This window comes from Molothrus aeneus, chromosome 23, assembly GCF_037042795.1.
Source record: "Molothrus aeneus isolate 106 chromosome 23, BPBGC_Maene_1.0, whole genome shotgun sequence".
NCBI classification, from domain to species: Eukaryota; Metazoa; Chordata; class Aves; order Passeriformes; family Icteridae; genus Molothrus; species Molothrus aeneus.
The window spans coordinates 2529726-2546975 of record NC_089668.1 but is presented as its reverse complement, the minus strand read 5'-3'; the positions used below and the strand labels follow the sequence as shown (position 1 = coordinate 2546975).

The window sequence follows — 17250 nt, the reverse complement described above, 5'->3', positions numbered from 1 at the left end:
AGCCCCTGTGCTGGAGCACCTGTCAGTCTCTGTGTGAGACACTCCCAAATCCTGGCACACAGGACACGCTGCTGCTTTTGCACTTTCTTGACATTTCCAGTTGATTTTTTGGCATTTACACACGGCTCCTTGTACACTCTGTAATGTTCTTTTATTACCTTGATGCTGCAGGAAATGTTGTACAAAGGCTGGGGCCAGGGCTGCCCTTTAGTCACACACATCTGAAACGATCTGGGCTTTATTTGACTGGTGATTAGGAGGCTTTCAGGGCTCTAACTGAAGGGGAAAATAAATGTATTTAAAACTTAACCTGAGCCAGAGTGGCAGAGAGAGCGCTGGCATAAATCAGAGTTTTATTTTGAGGGTGGGAGAAGGGTTCACTTGCTGAAATACCACCCTGAGCCTGCCCCAAAGCAAATTATTCACATTTTGGGTGTTAATTAAGGCTGAAGGAGGTGATCAATGCAGTTTAGGCTGCTGCTTCAGTTCTTTGGGTGCTGGATTCCAAACTGCAGGAGATTCTCAGAACTTTGGGCCTGTAAGCCTAAGCTTAGAATTAAACCCAGGATTTGATCTGAGACCTTGGGAAAGGCTCCCAAACTGAGGTGCTGGAAATGAGAATGTGGATTTACAGTTTAAACAGAGACACATTAAGTTAAGAAGAGGGAAATTTCGAGTTTTAAAGTTTAAGATATTAAAAAAAATAATAATATTAATTACAAAGGTAATCAAGGAGTTTAGGATGCAGTGCTGTAGGTTTGTGTGCCATAGCACGATTGGCTAACACTGTAGCATGAAGATGAAATATTTAAGGATTGGGTCAAAAATGTAAATATCCTTGTTAGCAGTGTTTTATTGGTCAATAAATCCTTTAAAAGTCTTGTAACTAAGGGTGTTGTGACCTTCTGACCCGTGCTGTAGCAATGTGAGCCAAGCTCACCCTTCCTGCCTGTGGAGGAGATAAAAACAAATCACATCATCTCAAAACCCACAAGTCCTGTCTGTAACTCATTCAAAATCCCCTCCAAAATCCCCATACTCGGGAATCTGTGGTTTGGTCTGTGGGATTTTACTTCATTTGGGTCTGTGGGATTTATTTTACTTCATTTGGGTCTGTGGGATTTTACTTTATTTGGGTTTGTGGGATTTTACTTCATTTGGGTCTGTGGAATTTTTTACTTTATTTGGGTTTGTGGGATTTTACTTTATTTGGGTCTGTGGGATTTTACTTCATTTGGGTTTGTGGGATTTCAGTTTATAGGGGTTTCTGGGATTTTTGTTCATTTAGGTTTGTGGGATTTTAGTTTATTTGGATTTTTGGGTTTTACTTTATTTGGGTATTTGGGTCTGTGGGATTTTAGTTCATTTGGCTTTGTGGGATTTAATTTATAGGGTTCTCTGGGATTTTAGTTCATTTGGCTTTGTGGGATTTTATTTATTTGGCTTTGTGGGATTTTATTTATTTGGCTTTGTGGGATTTTAGTTTATAGGGTTCTCTGGGATTTTATTTATTTGGGTTTGTGGTTTTTAGTTTGGTTTGGCTTTGTTTGCTTTGGGTTTTCCTCCTTTAAGAACGCTCTCAGCCTACCAAACCCAGAAGCTCATTTGGGCAACTTTTAGACAAAAAAATCTCCATTATTGAGTCCCCAAAGCCAACAAGAACTCAAACTGATCCCTCAACAGAGCCAAACTCCAGCTGGGAAAAGGGAGAAGTGCAGCAGCTTGAAAATGTGGGAATGGACCCCCCAAAATCCCATCTGGGGAGGGGAGAGAGCCTTGGGCCAGCCCTAAAATGGATTTAGGGGCTGCTGAGGAAAAAGAACTGAGGGCACCCAGGGCAGGAGCTGAAAATCTGTCAGCGCCTTCTGGGGGAATTGGGACAACAGAGAGGATTTCATTTCCATTTCAATAAAATGCTTTGATCTCAAGGTATTTTTTTTTTTTTTTACTTAGGAGCTTCCAGGAAACACCAGCAGTTCAGGGAGCTCGGTTTCAGCACGTCTCATTTGGAAAATATTGAAATTAAATGCTTTCATGCTTTTAGCATCCCTAAATTTGTTTTCTTTCCCTGTTTACTGTCCCTTGAATTCAACATGATTTCCTAATTAGCCCTGTTCACCCTCAGACTGGGGGATTTTTCCTTCTTTTCTCACTAAAGGATTTTTTCTTTTCCCAGCCCCAACCCAGCTGTGGAGTCCTGAATTTCCTTTCAGCTGCAGATTTATTTTTTTTTTTTTTGGAGCCAGTTATAAATAATCCCAGTTAAATTTGACTGGGATGTGAATCTTGACAGCCTCATCTGGTGGAAAAAAAAAATCATCTTCCTAAAAATGTAGAAATGCCCATTTTTATTTTATTTTTGCTTGCCCTGGAAGGTGTGTAGAGGCTGGACTGCAAAGGGAATGAATTCCTCTCCTTGCTGCCTCACACCTGAGGAATTCACTCAGAGCTGACTTCAAATAAATCAGGCAAATTTGAGCCAGTGAGAGGAAAAGTGACACAAATTCCACAGAAATAATAAATAAAGCAGGGGATGCAGAGCAGGTGGTTCATTTGTTCACTAATGAAAGGATAAAAGAAGATTAAATTATTAAAGTAAATTCAATTATTGTGAAATCACCACCTCTGGGTGCTGTGTTAGAGTAGAGGGTGACAAATAAAAAGGGATTTAAGGAAAAACACAATGGTGGAACTTGGGTTAGGGTTGGAAAAGACTTCCCAAATCCAACTTTGGGGCAATCCCCACCTTGTCAAGCAGAGCATGAGGTTGTATTTTCATTTATATCCTTGTCAGGACACAATTTCTAAATCTAACTGTAGAAGAGGGATATAATTATATATATTAAAAAAGGGTATATATATATATATGTATATATATATATACATATATATATATTTATATATATATATTTATATATATTTATATATAATATAATGTGTATATACAAATATATCGATAAATAATTTATATATATTTTATATATATTACATATACATACATATGTACATTTTAAAAGGATAGAGATAAAAACCAATATTAAAAATTAATATTTTAAATAGAAATTGACATAAAATACACCTGTATTTAAGTAAAATACAAATGAAGAGGGATTTGTAAAAGTAGAGGGGTGCAATAATGCCAGATGCTATTTTTCTAGGAATGTTGAACTATGGAACTTAGAATTTTACTTTAAGGATGGGTTTTTCTTTGGTGGTCTGGATTTTTCCACCCCCTCCAAAAAAGCAGAATTCAGTGGGAATTCCTGGAGGGACCCAGGGCCCTTTTTTAAAGGGGTATAAAGGGATATAAACCAATAAGTGACTATTTAAAATATATATAAACATAAAATACACAAATATTTAAGTAAAATATCTTAAAAATGCCTTTTTTTTAGGAACCTTCCTCTTTGTAACTTAAAATTTTAATTTTAGGGCGGGGTTTTTGTTGGTGGTCTGGATTTTTCCCCCCCAAAAAAAGCAGAATTCAGTGGGAATTCCTGGAGGGACCCAGGGCCCTATTTCAAAGGGATCCAAAGGGATATAAACCAGTGTTTAAAAACCAGAGTGTTTTAAATATATTCAGACATAAAATAAATGAATATTTAAGTAAAATATTTTAAAAAAAGCCCTTCTTTTTAGGAACCTTCCTCTTTGTGACTTAAAATTTCAATTTTAATTAAATTAAAATGAAAATTAATTTTTAAAAATTAATTTAAAATTAAAATTTTAAAATTTCAGTTTTAGGGCGGGGTTTTTTGTTGGTGGGCTGGATTTCTCCCCCTCCCCAAAAAAAAGCAGAATTCAGTGGGAATTCCTGGGGGGAAGCAGGGCCCTGTGGATCCCTGAGGAATTCCAGGGGATGAAACTTTCCCTTCCCAAGACATCGATGGCAGCTGCAGTGAATTCTCTCTGCAAACACTGAGTGAAAAGGAGCAATTAGGGCTGCACCGACACTGCTCATTTTCAGGAATTAGAGGCGTTAAATCCCCAGGGAAAGGAGCTGGAGCTGTTTGGAGATAAATACTGGGCTCATTCTTCACAGGCTCTTTGCAGAGTTGTGCAAACAGATGGAGAAAATACAATTAAATTGTGTTTTTATTGCTGCTCCCGTCCCTCTCGGAGCATTCCTGGCTCCGGGGTTTTTTTGGGATGTTGCTGCTGCGCTTCTCCCTTTTCCCAGCTGGAGTTTGGCTCTGTTGAGGGATCAGTTTGAGTTCCTGTTGGCTCAATAATGGAGATTTTTGTCTAAAAGGTGCCCAAATGAGCTTCTGGGTTTGGTAGGCTCAGAGTGTCCTTGGTGGAGGAAAACCCAAAGCAAACAAAGCCAAACCAAACTAAAAACCACAAACCCAAATAAATAAAATCCCTCAAACCCAAATGAATAAAATCCCACAAAGCCAAATGAACTAAAATCCCACAAAGCCAAATAAATAAAATCCCAGAGAACCCTATAAACTAAAATCCCTCAAAGCCAAATGAACTAAAATCCCTCAAAGCCAAATGAACTAAAATCCCACAAAGCCAAATGAACTAAAATCCCACAAACCCAAATAAAGAAAAATCCTCAAAACCAAACAAATTAAAAAGTCACAAAAGAAACTAAAAACCCACAAAACCGGCCAGCCAGAAAATCCACAAAAGCAAAACAAATAATCCATAAACCAAACAAATTAAAAGCCACAGACTCAAATAAATGAAAAGACATAAAACAAACTAAAGCCCACAAATCTGAACAAACTAAAAACCACAAACCAAATAAACTAAAAACCACAAAACCAACCAAATTAAAATCCACAAAACCAACTAAATTAAAATCCACAAAACCCAAACAAACAAAAAATCCAAACCAAAAACCACAAACCAAATGAATTGAAAAGACACAAGCCCAAATGAACTAAAAACCACAAACCAAACCAAAAAAACCCAAATTAAAGAACACACAAAGCCAAGCCAAAGACCACAAAGCAAACAAATTAAAATCCACGAAACCCAAACTAAGTCCACACAAACCCAAACAAATAAAAACCCCAAATTAAAGACCACAAACCCAAATAAACTAAAAACTAATCAAACAGAAAACCCAAACTAAAGAACAAACCCAACCAAACAAAAAACCCAAATTAAAGGCCACAAACCCAAACAAACTAAAGACCACAGACCAACCAACCAAAGACACAAACCCAAATAAACTCAAAACCACCAACCAAACTAAAACCCAAACTAAAGAACACCCGAAGCCAAACAAACTAAAAACCCACAAACCAAACAAACTAAAAACCACAAAGCAAATCAAATTAAAATCCACAAACCCCAAACTAGATCCCCACGAACCCAAACAAGCAAAAAACCCAAATTAAAGACCACAAACCCAAATAAACTAAAGACCACAAACTAAACAAACAAAAAAAACCACAAACTCAAATAAACTAAAAACCACCAACCAAACAAACTAAAACCCAAAATAAAGACCACAAACCCAAATAAACTAAAGACCACAAACTAAACAAACAAAAAAACACAAACTCAAATAAACTAAAAACCACCAACCAAACAAACTAAAACCCAAACTAAAGAACGCACGAAGCCAAACAAACAAAAACCCCAAATTAAAGACCACAAACCCAAACAAACCAAAAAGCAATCAAACAAAAAAACCCAAACTGAAGAACACACAAAGCCAAACAAACAAAAACCCCGCAAAGCCAAACAAAAACCCCACAAAGCCAAACAAAAACCCCACAAAGCCAAACAAACACAGCGAAACATCCTGCTGCAGATATTGAGGGTGAAATATTCCAAATTTCCAATATTAATGAAGAGCTAAATGCAGAATGAGCTGGGAATGCTGATGGGAAGTTCCCACTTGGAATTCTGGAATGGTTTGGGTTGGTTTTGGGTTCAAAACCGATCCCGTTCCCCCCTGCCAGGGCAGGGACGCCTTCCATGATCCCAGGGTGGCTCCAGCCTGGCCTTGGACACCTCCAGGGATCCAGGGGCAGCCCCAGCTGCTCTGGGAGCTCCATCCCAACCCCTCCCCACCCTCACAGGGAATGATTCCACCCCAATACCTGATCAGAGCCTTCAGCTCAGGTAAATTCATCAGCTTCCAACAATTTTACCGCTTTCGAATTCCTCCTGAGCTTCAGCGCTGTCTGACGTCCTGTGGGGTTTGGAAAGTGGGGAAACAATACCTGAATATCCTGAATATTTATTGGATCTTCCTCATCCCTTCTCCTGAGCTGTGCTCCATGAAGAAAATCAAGTTTGTAGCCCTTCACAGCTTGTGGTGATAAAGCCACGAAGAAAACAGCATGGCAGGCCATAAAATCCTGGATTTTGGGATGTGCCAGCACAGGAACTTTAATTTGCCTTTTTTTTTTTTTTTTTTTTTCTGCAGGGATTTTTCCCTGGATTCCCTGGAAAAGCAGGAGAGCAGGGCAGGGCTGTCAATACTATTGAGTGCCAGGGCTGTTCTACACAGGGCAGTGTCTGCAGGAGGAGATGGATAATCAGATTTCAAGCATAGCCCTGCATTGATTGTGTCCCCAATTAAGTGGTTTCCACCTCATATAAAACATTTGGTTTGCCTTGAGCAGGTTTTTCATGGGGAATTGTTTTTTTTTTCCATGTCCCTGCTCACAACCTGCAGCTCCTGGTCCATTTCCACGGGTTGGAAATGAGGGATTTGGCACAAATATTCCCTGGCAGTGACGTGTGTGGGGTGCTGGATGGGAATCTGGAATCAAAATCCCTCACCTGGGCTTTTTATCCCAAATTAACCCCAATCCCTGCTGGTGCTTGGGGTCTGTGCCAGCACTGGGGGAACTGGTGTGAATAAAAACCTTGCTTTGGGTCAGAAAGACCCAAAAATTCCTCCTGCAGCATTTAGACAGCAGTTGCTGTTTTCTGGACAACTCCCAGAGCACAGAAAAGCCACCTGAGAGATCCAAAGCTGCCTTTTAAATCCTATTTAGCTGTTTATTTCCACTTTGCTCCTGATCAACAACAACAACAACAAAAAAAAGGACAGAACAGAGCTGGAATTGTTCTCCTGGCCACAAGCACATTCCAGGCAGTGCCACTCCAGCCTTGCCAGGGGAGGGAATGGCAAATTGGCATGGCAGGGGTGATGCAGTTTATTTTTGCCAGCCTTGGCAGGAGCTGTGTGTGAGCGCTGCTCCATCGTGTCCAGTACATTTTGGGATGGGAGAAAATGCAGCCAGGTGTCTGCCCTGAGCAGGGGTGGTGAGCTGGGGGCTGCAGCAGGTGCTCAGGCACTCCTAAAGCAGAAAAAAATCTTGATTAGAGAGCGAAGGAATAAATGGAAATGTAGCTGTGCTGGGAATTTAGCTGGATTTGCCTGGGAGTTTGGGAGTCTTGTTCATGAATCCACACTTTTAGGTGGGGAAAGGGACAGAAGCAGGGCTGGGGATGTTCACTGAGGGTGGCTCTGCATCCAAGAGGTTCCCATGAATTCCCAAGGTCAAATATCCTTGGGGTGGGTGCAGGAGCTGCAGCCGAGAGAGGAGAAACCCCTTAAAAACTCAATTTCCATGGATTTTTCTGCCTCTGAGCCTGTGACCCTCAGCTGCTGATTCCAAAGGATCTTCCTGATGGAATCACCTCATCCCAGAGCATTCTCAGGGTTGGGAGCACCTGAATTTTGGGGTGGATCCCGTGGATTTCCTGAGGTGCAAGATGGACTGAGCTTGGTGCTGCAGCTCCTTGGGGCTGCCATCACTGAGCACAACGCATCAACAGGGAAATACAAACTCAGGATTCAGATTTCCAAAGCCCAGGGTTCAGATTTCCAAAGCCAAGAGTTCAGATTTTTTGAGCACACAATTCAGATTTTTCGAGCACACAATTCAGATTTTTCGAGCACACAATTCAGATTTTTAGGGCACATAATTCAGATTTTTAGGGCACACAATTCAGCTCGTGCTGTTGCTCCTGGAGTGCTCAGTGGGATTTTTGGAGCTGGAAAATCCTGGAATGCCTGCCCTGGGAATGGCAGTGACCGGGATTTACTGGGGATTCCTGTCCTGGACACTGGGGATTCGTGGCTGTGGATGTGCTGCTCCCATTCCTGCTGCTGTTCCCATTGTTCCAAGGAGGGCAGAGGGAAAATTCCCACTGAAATCTGTGTGCATTTGGGATTTTTCTGCTTTCCCCCCCCAATCCAGCCCAGCAGAGCCAGGTCCCTGAGTGTTCCCATTTTTCCAATGAAAGGAGAGGGGAAAATCCCACTGAAATCTGTGTGCATTTGGGATTTTTCTGATTTTCCCCTCCCAATCAGGGTTTGGTGGCTGTGGATGTGCTGCTCCTGCTGTCCCTGAGTGTTCCCATTGTTCCAATGAAGGCAGAGGGAAAAATCCCACTGAAATTCATGTGAATTTTGGATTTTCCTGCTTTTCCTCCCCAATCCAGCCCAGCAGAGCCAGGTCCCTGAGTGTTCCCATTTTTCCAATGAAAGGAGAGGGGAAAATCCCACTGAAATCTGTGTGCATTTGGGATTTTTCTGATTTTCCCCTCCCAATCAGGGTTTGGTGGCTGTGGATGTGCTGCTCCTGCTGTCCCTGAGTGTTCCCATTGTTCCAATGAAGGCAGAGGGAAAAATCCCACTGAAATTCATGTGAATTTTGGATTTTCCTGCTTTTCCTCCCCAATCCAGCCCAGCAGAGCCAGGTCCCTGAATGTTCCCATTGCTCCAACGAGGGCAGAGGGAAAATTCCCACTGAAATCTGTGTGGATTTGGGATTTTCCTGCTTTTCCCCTCCCAGTCAGGGTTTGGTGGCTGTGGATGTGCTGCTCCTGCTGTCCCTGAGTGTTCCCATTGCTCCAATGAAGGCAGAGGGAAAATTCCCACTGAAATCTGTGTGCATTTGAGATTTTTCTGCTTTTCCCCTCCCAATCCAGCCCAGCAAAGTCAGGTCCCTGCGTATTTTCCCATTTTTCCAAGGAGGACAGAGGGAAAAATCTCATTTAAATCCATGTGATTTTGGGATTTTCCTACTTTTCCCCTAATCCAGCCCAGCACAGCCACATCCCAGGGCTGGGTAATTTTCTCCCCATCAGGATCTCAGACTCACCCAGCTCTCCAGGGAAGGAAGAGTCAAACCTTCCTTCATTTTATTTTATTTTTTTTTCCTTTTTAGCCACACAAAAAGATTTTTATGACTTCAATGAGCTCCCAGCCAGTCTGCTTTAATATCCCACTAATTGATTTTAAGGCTTGGAAGCAGCAGAGCTAATTAGCATTTGCTGACTCAGCCCCAAGCCCCCCTCCCTCAGACATTGACCCACGTTTGCTGCAGCCCTAAATGAAGTCGAGGGAATATTAAGTGTCTCCTATTGGCGTGTCATTTGCATATGCAAATGAGCCCAATCAGGAGGCTCTATTAAAGCATTTAAGCAAATTCAAGTGACACTTGCAGTGAAGGAGCTGCCACTCCTGGGTGAGGGAGGAGAGGGAAAAAATCAGTGCAGGAGCCTCTGAGGGAGCTCTGGAGCTCGAATTTGGCCAATTTTGGTGCTAAATTTTTCCAATTTTACTGCTTGACTTTTTCCCATTTTGCTGCCTTAATTTGGTCCATTTTGGTGCCTAATTTGCCCCATAATGGTGCTTTAATTTTTCCCATTATGGTGCTTTAATTTGTCTGGTTTTGGTGCTGAATTTGGCCCATTATGGTGCTTGAGTTTGGCCCATTTTGGTGCTTTAATTTGGTCCATTTTGGTGCTGAATTTGTCCAATTTTACTGCTTGAATTTGGCCCATTTTGGTGCTTTGATTTTTCCCATTTTGGTGCTGAATATGTCCAATTTTACTGCTTGAATTTGGCCCATTCTGGTGCTGAATTTGTCCAATTTTACTGCTTGAATTTGGCCCATTTTGGTGCTGAATTTGTCCAATTTTACTGCTTGAATTTGTCCCATTTTGGTGCTTAATTTGGCCCATTTTGGTGCTGAATTTGGTCCATTTTGGTGCTGAATTTGCCCCATGAAGGTGCTTTAATTTTTCCCATTATGGTGCTTTAATTTGTCCGGTTTTGGTGCTGAATTTGGCCCATTATGGTGCTTGAGTTTGGCCCATTTTGGTGCTGAACTTGTCCAGTTTTACTGCTTGAATTTGGCCCATTTTGGCGCTTTAATTTTTCCCATTTTGCTGCTGAATTTGTCCAATTTTACTGCTTGAATTTGGCCCATTCTGGTGCTGAATTTGTCCAATTTTACTGCTTGAATTTGGCCCATTTTGGTGCTTTAATTTGGTCCATTTTGGTGCTGAATTTGTCCAATTTTACTGCTTGAATTTGGCCCATTTTGGTCCTTTAATTTTTCCCATTTTGCTGCTGAATTTGGCCCGTTATAGTGCTTGAATTTGTCCCATTTTGGTGCTTAATTTGTCCCATTTTGCTGCTGAATTTGTCCCATTCTGATGCCTGAATTTGGCCCATTATTGATGCTGAGTTACTCTATTTGTATCAAACACATCTATTAATGTATGTAAGTAAATCCAGGTGTTTCTCCTCTGCTGGATCAAACCTCCACATCCAGATCTTTGTGATCCCAGCAAGTCCCATGAAATGCTGGGAGCACTTTTCAGCCTGAGGGGGGGAAAAAACATGAGCTCATTCAATTCCAGAGAGCTTCTGGTGCCAAAACAAGGGAGAAAACAACAAAAAAAATCACATTTTTTCTGCCTGGGAATGGGCAGTGAGCAGTGCAGAATGGAGGGAGGGGAATTTGGCAGCTCTGATGTTATTCCACAAACAGGCAGCGTGGCATGGCTGGATATTTTCAGCTTTGCACAAAAGCTGAGGGGAAAGAAAGAGGCTGGGTAAAAAAAGCTTGGGGAAAATGGGTTCCAAATAACCCATTCAGAGCCCAAAACTGAGTCCAGAGCAGTCTTCCCTTTTTGTTTCTTCCCTGATGGTTTTTAGGAAGAATTTGTCCTTAAATTACTTATTTATTACTGTGGAGCATCTGGAATTTAACTGGAATTTTTATCTGACTTTTCCTCTGGGCCCTGCTGGAGCTGGGAGTGTGGAAATTCCATCTCCTGGTTGGAGGAACAAACCTGAATTTCCCAAAATGAATTGTGAAATGTCCATTTGTGACCGTGCTGAATTGTGAAATGAGCTGATTGTTTTGCCCTGGCCTCGTGGGGGAAGCAAATTTGCAGGAATATTTCTTTCCTCTCATTTCCCTCCCCATTTTTCCTTCATTCTGGTGGATTTTCCCCACAGCTGGGTGTCCCATTTGTGCAAACCCACATCATTTATCCCGAATTTGGGAGCATCTCCTGCTTCAGCCTCTTCCCAACCCTTCCAGAGTTTTTTGCTGCTGGAATTTTGGTTTTTTTCCCAATGCTGTGTCATTGAATTCTGTGGATTTTCCCCCCTCCTGCAGATTTTTAATCCCTTTAGTGCTGCTCTGTAGGGCTTGGCTGGAGCTCAGGGATGTCTGGGATGGGGTTGGAGCCGCCCTGGATTTACCAGGACCTGGAGCTTGGTGCGGAATTCTCCTTTCAGATCAAAAATTACATAAAACCCTGCTCAGTGTGAGGGAAACAAACAGGATTTGAAGCCCAGGAGTCTCCAAAATCTTCATGGAACTGACAGAGAGGTGATTCCAGAATTGTCCAGGGAAATGGGAGCAGTTTGTTCCACAGGCCGTGTCAGAAATCGTTGGATTTGTGTTTTTTCAGAGTGTCCTGGACAGAGACCCAGGTCCCAGACTGTCCTGGAATTCACATTCCAGACATTTTCTTATACATTTATAAATATTTATAGATTTAATGCTCTAAACGAAACCAGAGGAATCTTTTTTTTTTTCCATTTAAAATACATTGGAATAATGAATATTGTTTTTAACCCGCTCCTCAGTGCCAACTCACATCCTATAAAATTAAACCTAGAGCACAGAATAGGAGGAAAAATTTATTTATTCCCTACAATAACCCCATTAATTGCGTTTTGATGGGAATTCCCAACCAAGTCCTGGTGTTTTTATCCCAAACCATCTCCCAGCATTTCAACAATGGGATTTTGTGGCCTCAGGAACTGCTGGCTGCTAAGGAAAGAATTCAGCAGGGGAAAAAAAAAAAAACCCAAACTTTCCTGGAAGTCAAATTCCTGATCTACGTTTGTAATTCTGCATGAGCAGATCCTCAGCGGGCCAGAGCAGCTGGAATTTGGATATTTTACAGAAAAAAAAATCCATGTTCTGCTGCAAGGGCAATGGAGCAGAGCACAACAAAGCCCTGGAGCAATTTGTGTGAGCAGCAATTGGAGCCCTGAAATTCCCCCTGGAAATTCCAGGGGCAGCCTTGGAAGCAGTGGCTGGGAACAGAGCAGGGAATATTCTGATTTATTTTTTTTTTTGTGGAGAAATCAGCTGGGAAGGGAAAGTTTTGGGATCTTGGAGAAGGGTCGGGTCGGGTTGGGTTGGGCCTGCCCAGGTTGTGCAGCCCCTGGAACTCTGATTTTGATGGAATTCTGGGCCCTGCAGGAGAAGATTCAGGCCGGTTGGGAGGGTTTCTGTTTGGGGTTTTTTTGGGTTCAGTCCAGCCCTTTCTCTTCCCCCTTGCTCTGAGTCCTTTAAAGCAGATCTGAGTCCTGTTTCCATGACAATGTTTGTACGGTAGATGCTTTGCTGTATGGATATATAGATTTTTTTTCATTTGTAACAACTCCCCTGCATGAATTCCTGGTGTATTTAAGGTCTCCTTGAGCTGTTTGGAACATTTATTCCAAATTATATATATTTTAATATATAAAAATATATAAAAATTTCATATATATATATATATATTTATATAATATTCTTTTTATATATTACATATATTATATATATTAAATATTATATATATATTTATATGTAATTCAATATAAAGTATTATATATTATATATAATCACATATAATTCTATATTAACATACAATATAGATAATAGATTAGATTATATATTAATATAATGTATAATCTATTAATCTAGCATCTGTATTGTATATTAATACAATTCAGTTATTTCATCTTCCAATAATTTCAGCAGCAAAGTGAAAAATTCTCCAAAATCCGGAAAATTTCCTGTAAATTCCCCAGTTTTGTGCAGAAATTAATTGTGCAGAAATTAATTAATATATTGATACATTTAATTATATTATATAATAATTATGTGTTATATGTTATATATTGTATTATATATAGTATAATATATGTAATATATATTTTATATATTATATATTTATACATTCTACACCATATATTTTATATAATATAAAATATATAATAAATAATATATATAATGTATAGTGTATAAATATATAATATATAACGTATAATATATAATATGTTATATATTATATATTATTTATTATGTATTATACGTTATATATTATATGTTGTATATTATATGTTGTATATTATATATTATATATTATATATTATATATTATATATTATATATTATATATTATATATTATATATTATATATTATATATTATATATTATATATTATATATTATATATATTATATCCAGCCTTGCAATCTGGAGCAGCAAAGGTGCTGAAATCAGGAGAAATTCCTGTCCCTGAACAGATTCAGGCACTGGGGAGATCCCAAGTGCAGCTGAAAGAGCTGAGCCCTTCCCAGCCCCTGCTTGTGCTGAGCCCTGGGCGTGTTTTTATGACATAATTGGATCACTTGAGCTGTGTTTGCAGTGAAGGGGATGAAATTACCATCTGGAGGTTTGGGGTTTTTTATTTTTCATCAGTTATGACCACAAATTAATAATGAGTCTGCAGAGCTGGAGGCAGCTGGTGACCAGAATTGCTGTGGCAGCTCTGTGGGCTGTTTGTGGCACCGTCCTTGGGATGGTTTTGGTTCCTGGCTGTTGATGGGAGGTGGCTGCACTGCCAGCTCAGCCTCCTTGGGCTTTTGGTGTCCTGTTTTGGTGTCAGGGATGTGATATTTCATTTTTTCCCCCCTCTTCCCAAGTGCACTTCCCGCAATTTCTGTGCTCTCACTCCTGCTCTGGGAGGTTGATGTCCTGGGAAGTCTTTTTTTACAAAATATTGAGCATTTGGTGGTTTTGGGTAGCCAGGCTTCCCAAAGAAGGAACAGAGAAAGATGAACTGTGAGAGGGGTGAAACAAGAAGGAATAAATTCCCAAAGCAGTTGGGAAATGAAAACAAACAAGTTTATCCCTGTTTATTAATGGGTGTGAGGCAGCCCTTGCGGAGTCTGAGAGGAGCTGAAGGAAGTGGAAGCTGTGAATTTTGGGGATTTCTGCCCCAGCCCTGAGCATTATTCATGGTTTAACCTCAGGACAGCTGAGCTGGCTCAGTCTCCTCACCTGGGGAGAAGGGAGAGCAGGAATGTGCTGGGAAATGCCCACCTGCCCTTCCAAAAGGCTGCTGGGCCCCCAGCTTGGGAAGGATTTTGGGACTCCTGAGCTCATCCAGAGGGGCTGGGAACACAAACCCTGTGAGTGAGGAGCCCCTGAGGGAGCTCAGCCTGGGGAAAAGGAGACTCGGGGGTGTCCCCATCGCTCTCTGCAGCTCCTGAAAGGTGCCTGTGCTCAGCTGGGGCTGGGCTCTGTCTCCAGGAACTGACAGAACCAGAGCACACAGCCTCGAGCTGCACCAAGGGAAATACAGGCTGGATAGCAGGAAAAGGATTTTCACAGAAAGGTAATAAAGTTCTGGAATGTTCTGCCCGGGGAGGGGGTGGAGTCCCCATCCCTGGGGGTGTTTAACAAAGCCTGGATGTGGCACTGGGTGCCAGGGTTGAGCTGAGGGGTTGGGGCATGGACTTGAGGATCTTGAAAGTCTCTTCCAACCCAGTGATTCTGTGAATTCTGTAAATTCTGGGAATTTTGAGATTTTGAGAACGGCCTGGACAATTCTGGAGTGTTTGCTCTGCCCAGGGAGGTGGTGGAGTCCCCATCCCTGGATGGGTTTAAAACAAGCCTGGATGTGGCACTGGGTGCCAGGGTTGAGTTGAGGTGTTGGGACCTGGACTCAATGATCTTGAAGGTCTCTTCCAGCCTGGTCATTCTGAAATTCTGTGCATTTGTGTTCCCTGGGCATTCCTGGGTGTTTGTTCTGCCCAGGGAGGTGGTGGAGTCCCCATCCCTGGATGGGTTTAAAACAAGCCTGGATGTGGCCCTGGGTGCCAGGGTTGAGTTGAGGGGTTGGGGCATGGACTTGATAATCTTGAAGGTCTCTTCCAACCCTGTGATTTTGTGAATTCTGTAAATTCTTGGAATTTTGAGATTTTGAGAACACCCTGGGCAATTCTGGGGTGTTTGTTCTGCCCAGGGAGGTGGTGGAGTCCCCATCCCTGGGTGTGTTTAACAAAGCCTGGATGCCAGGGTTGAGTTGAGGTGTTGGGGCATTGAGGACTTGATGATCCTGAAGGTCTCTTCCAACCCAGTGATTCTGTGGTTCTGTGGAAGCTGGGAGTGAGGGAGAGCTGAGCCGTGTGTGACCCTGTGGGGACCCCCAGGTGACACCTGGAGCATGGCTGTGTCCCCAGCCCTGCCCATTGCAGAGGGGGCTGTGAGCCCAGGAATGCAGCGTAGTGGTGCAATATTTATTTATTGACCGTTTTATTTATTTATTTAGCAGATGGAGCTGGCTGCAGCCCCCGCTCCCGGGTGAGGAGCCAGCAGCCAGAGGAGATCAATGAGCAGCTGAACAATGTGGCCTCTAAAGTTGGAAGTGGCTTTTTTCCCCCAGAACAAAGAGTGTTCCATGGGCAGGGCCGGCTGCAGGGAGGAGCAGAGCAGACCAACACTGGCCCCCAGTGTCTGAGTGGGATCAGTTCAGACGGAGCAGGGGCAGCTCAGGCTGGTCCCACGCTGAGCTCTCAGCACGGAGCGAGGGCTCTGATCTGCCCGGGTGTGACCGTGCCACAGGGTCTGAGGATGAGGGAGGAGACGAGGATCTGACTCCATGTTTCACAAGGCTTGGTTTATTATTTTATGATATATATTGTATTAAAACTATACTAAAAGAATGGAAGAAAGGATTTCATCAGAAGGCTGGCTAAGAATAGAATAGGAAAGAATGATAACAAAGGCTTGTGGCTTGGGCTCTCTGTCCGAGCCAGCTGGGCTGTGATTGGCCATTAATTAGAAACAACCACATGAGGCCAATCCCAGATGCACCTGTTGCATTCCACAGCAGCAGATAACCATTGGTTACATTTTGTTCCTGAGGCCTCTCAGCTTCTCAGGAGGAGCAATCCTAAAGAAAGGATTTTCTATAAAAGATGTCTGCGACACCCTGGCAGCTCAGCTCCTCTCTGCTCCACTCTGGGGCCTGGAGAGGCTGCCTGGAACAGCCTGGACAGAGTTAAGGGAATAATTTACATTATTTATTTATTAAAAGGGTTTATGAAAAGGTTTGTACAGGATGCACCTTGGGCAGCACAAGGACATTTCCCCCTCTCTCCCAAGAGCCTGGCTGAAGCCAAGATAGACCCTGAGTTTTATAACTTATAAATCTTTTATAAGTTTTATTTATATATTGAGGTTAACTGTCCAATTCCAGCTCCAGGTGATGCAGTCCCACCCTCCCAGTTTGCTCCCCTCCATTCCTGCTGTTTGCACTTTTTGGGCCTGAAGCTGCAGCGGTGTCCTTGGTTGTGGGGCTGGAAACTGCTTGTGGGACTGAGCTGTGAGGAGAACTTGCTAGAACACTTTATATGGAGTTCAGAATTAGGGTTTATATTATTAGGGTATGTACAATGCAGTATAGAATCTGGAAAATATGAAAGTTAAAATTTGAGGCATCATTTTGGTGCCTGCTCTGCTCTCCTGGTGCTGCATTTTCCCCACCCAGAGCAGTGAGGTGTCTTTGTTTTACAAACAGACTGAGGGTAGAAAAGTTCAGGTACAGAGAGGTGAAAGAAGCAATGGGAATAACCATAAATTCCATAGGAATTCCACTGACTGACACAGATTGTTACTCACTCAGACTGTGCTGAGTCTCTGGATTTGGAGGGATTTTAAAAAAGAGACACAAGGAAAAGGAAAAAGGGGGGTGCATTGGAAGGGAGTCTGTGTTAGGTGACCTGGGAAGTCTGAACCTCTCAAATACCCAGGAAAGAGAGAGGGAAATGCAGCTGGGAAATTGGGATAAAAAGGAGGCTGTGTCCTCTAAAACTGTGAGAGACCCCATGGAGCATCCCCGTGGTCTCTCCCTGGGAAGTTGTGATAAAAAGGAGGCTACATCCTCTAAAA

General features: G+C 42.2%; 1 protein-coding gene across 1 annotated transcript in view; it reads left to right on the top strand.

Annotated features, from left to right (window-relative positions):
• Window positions 1–17250, top strand: part of CSMD2 (CUB and Sushi multiple domains 2) — a 263376-nt gene that overhangs the window by 44251 nt on the left and 201875 nt on the right. The window lies entirely within an intron of this gene.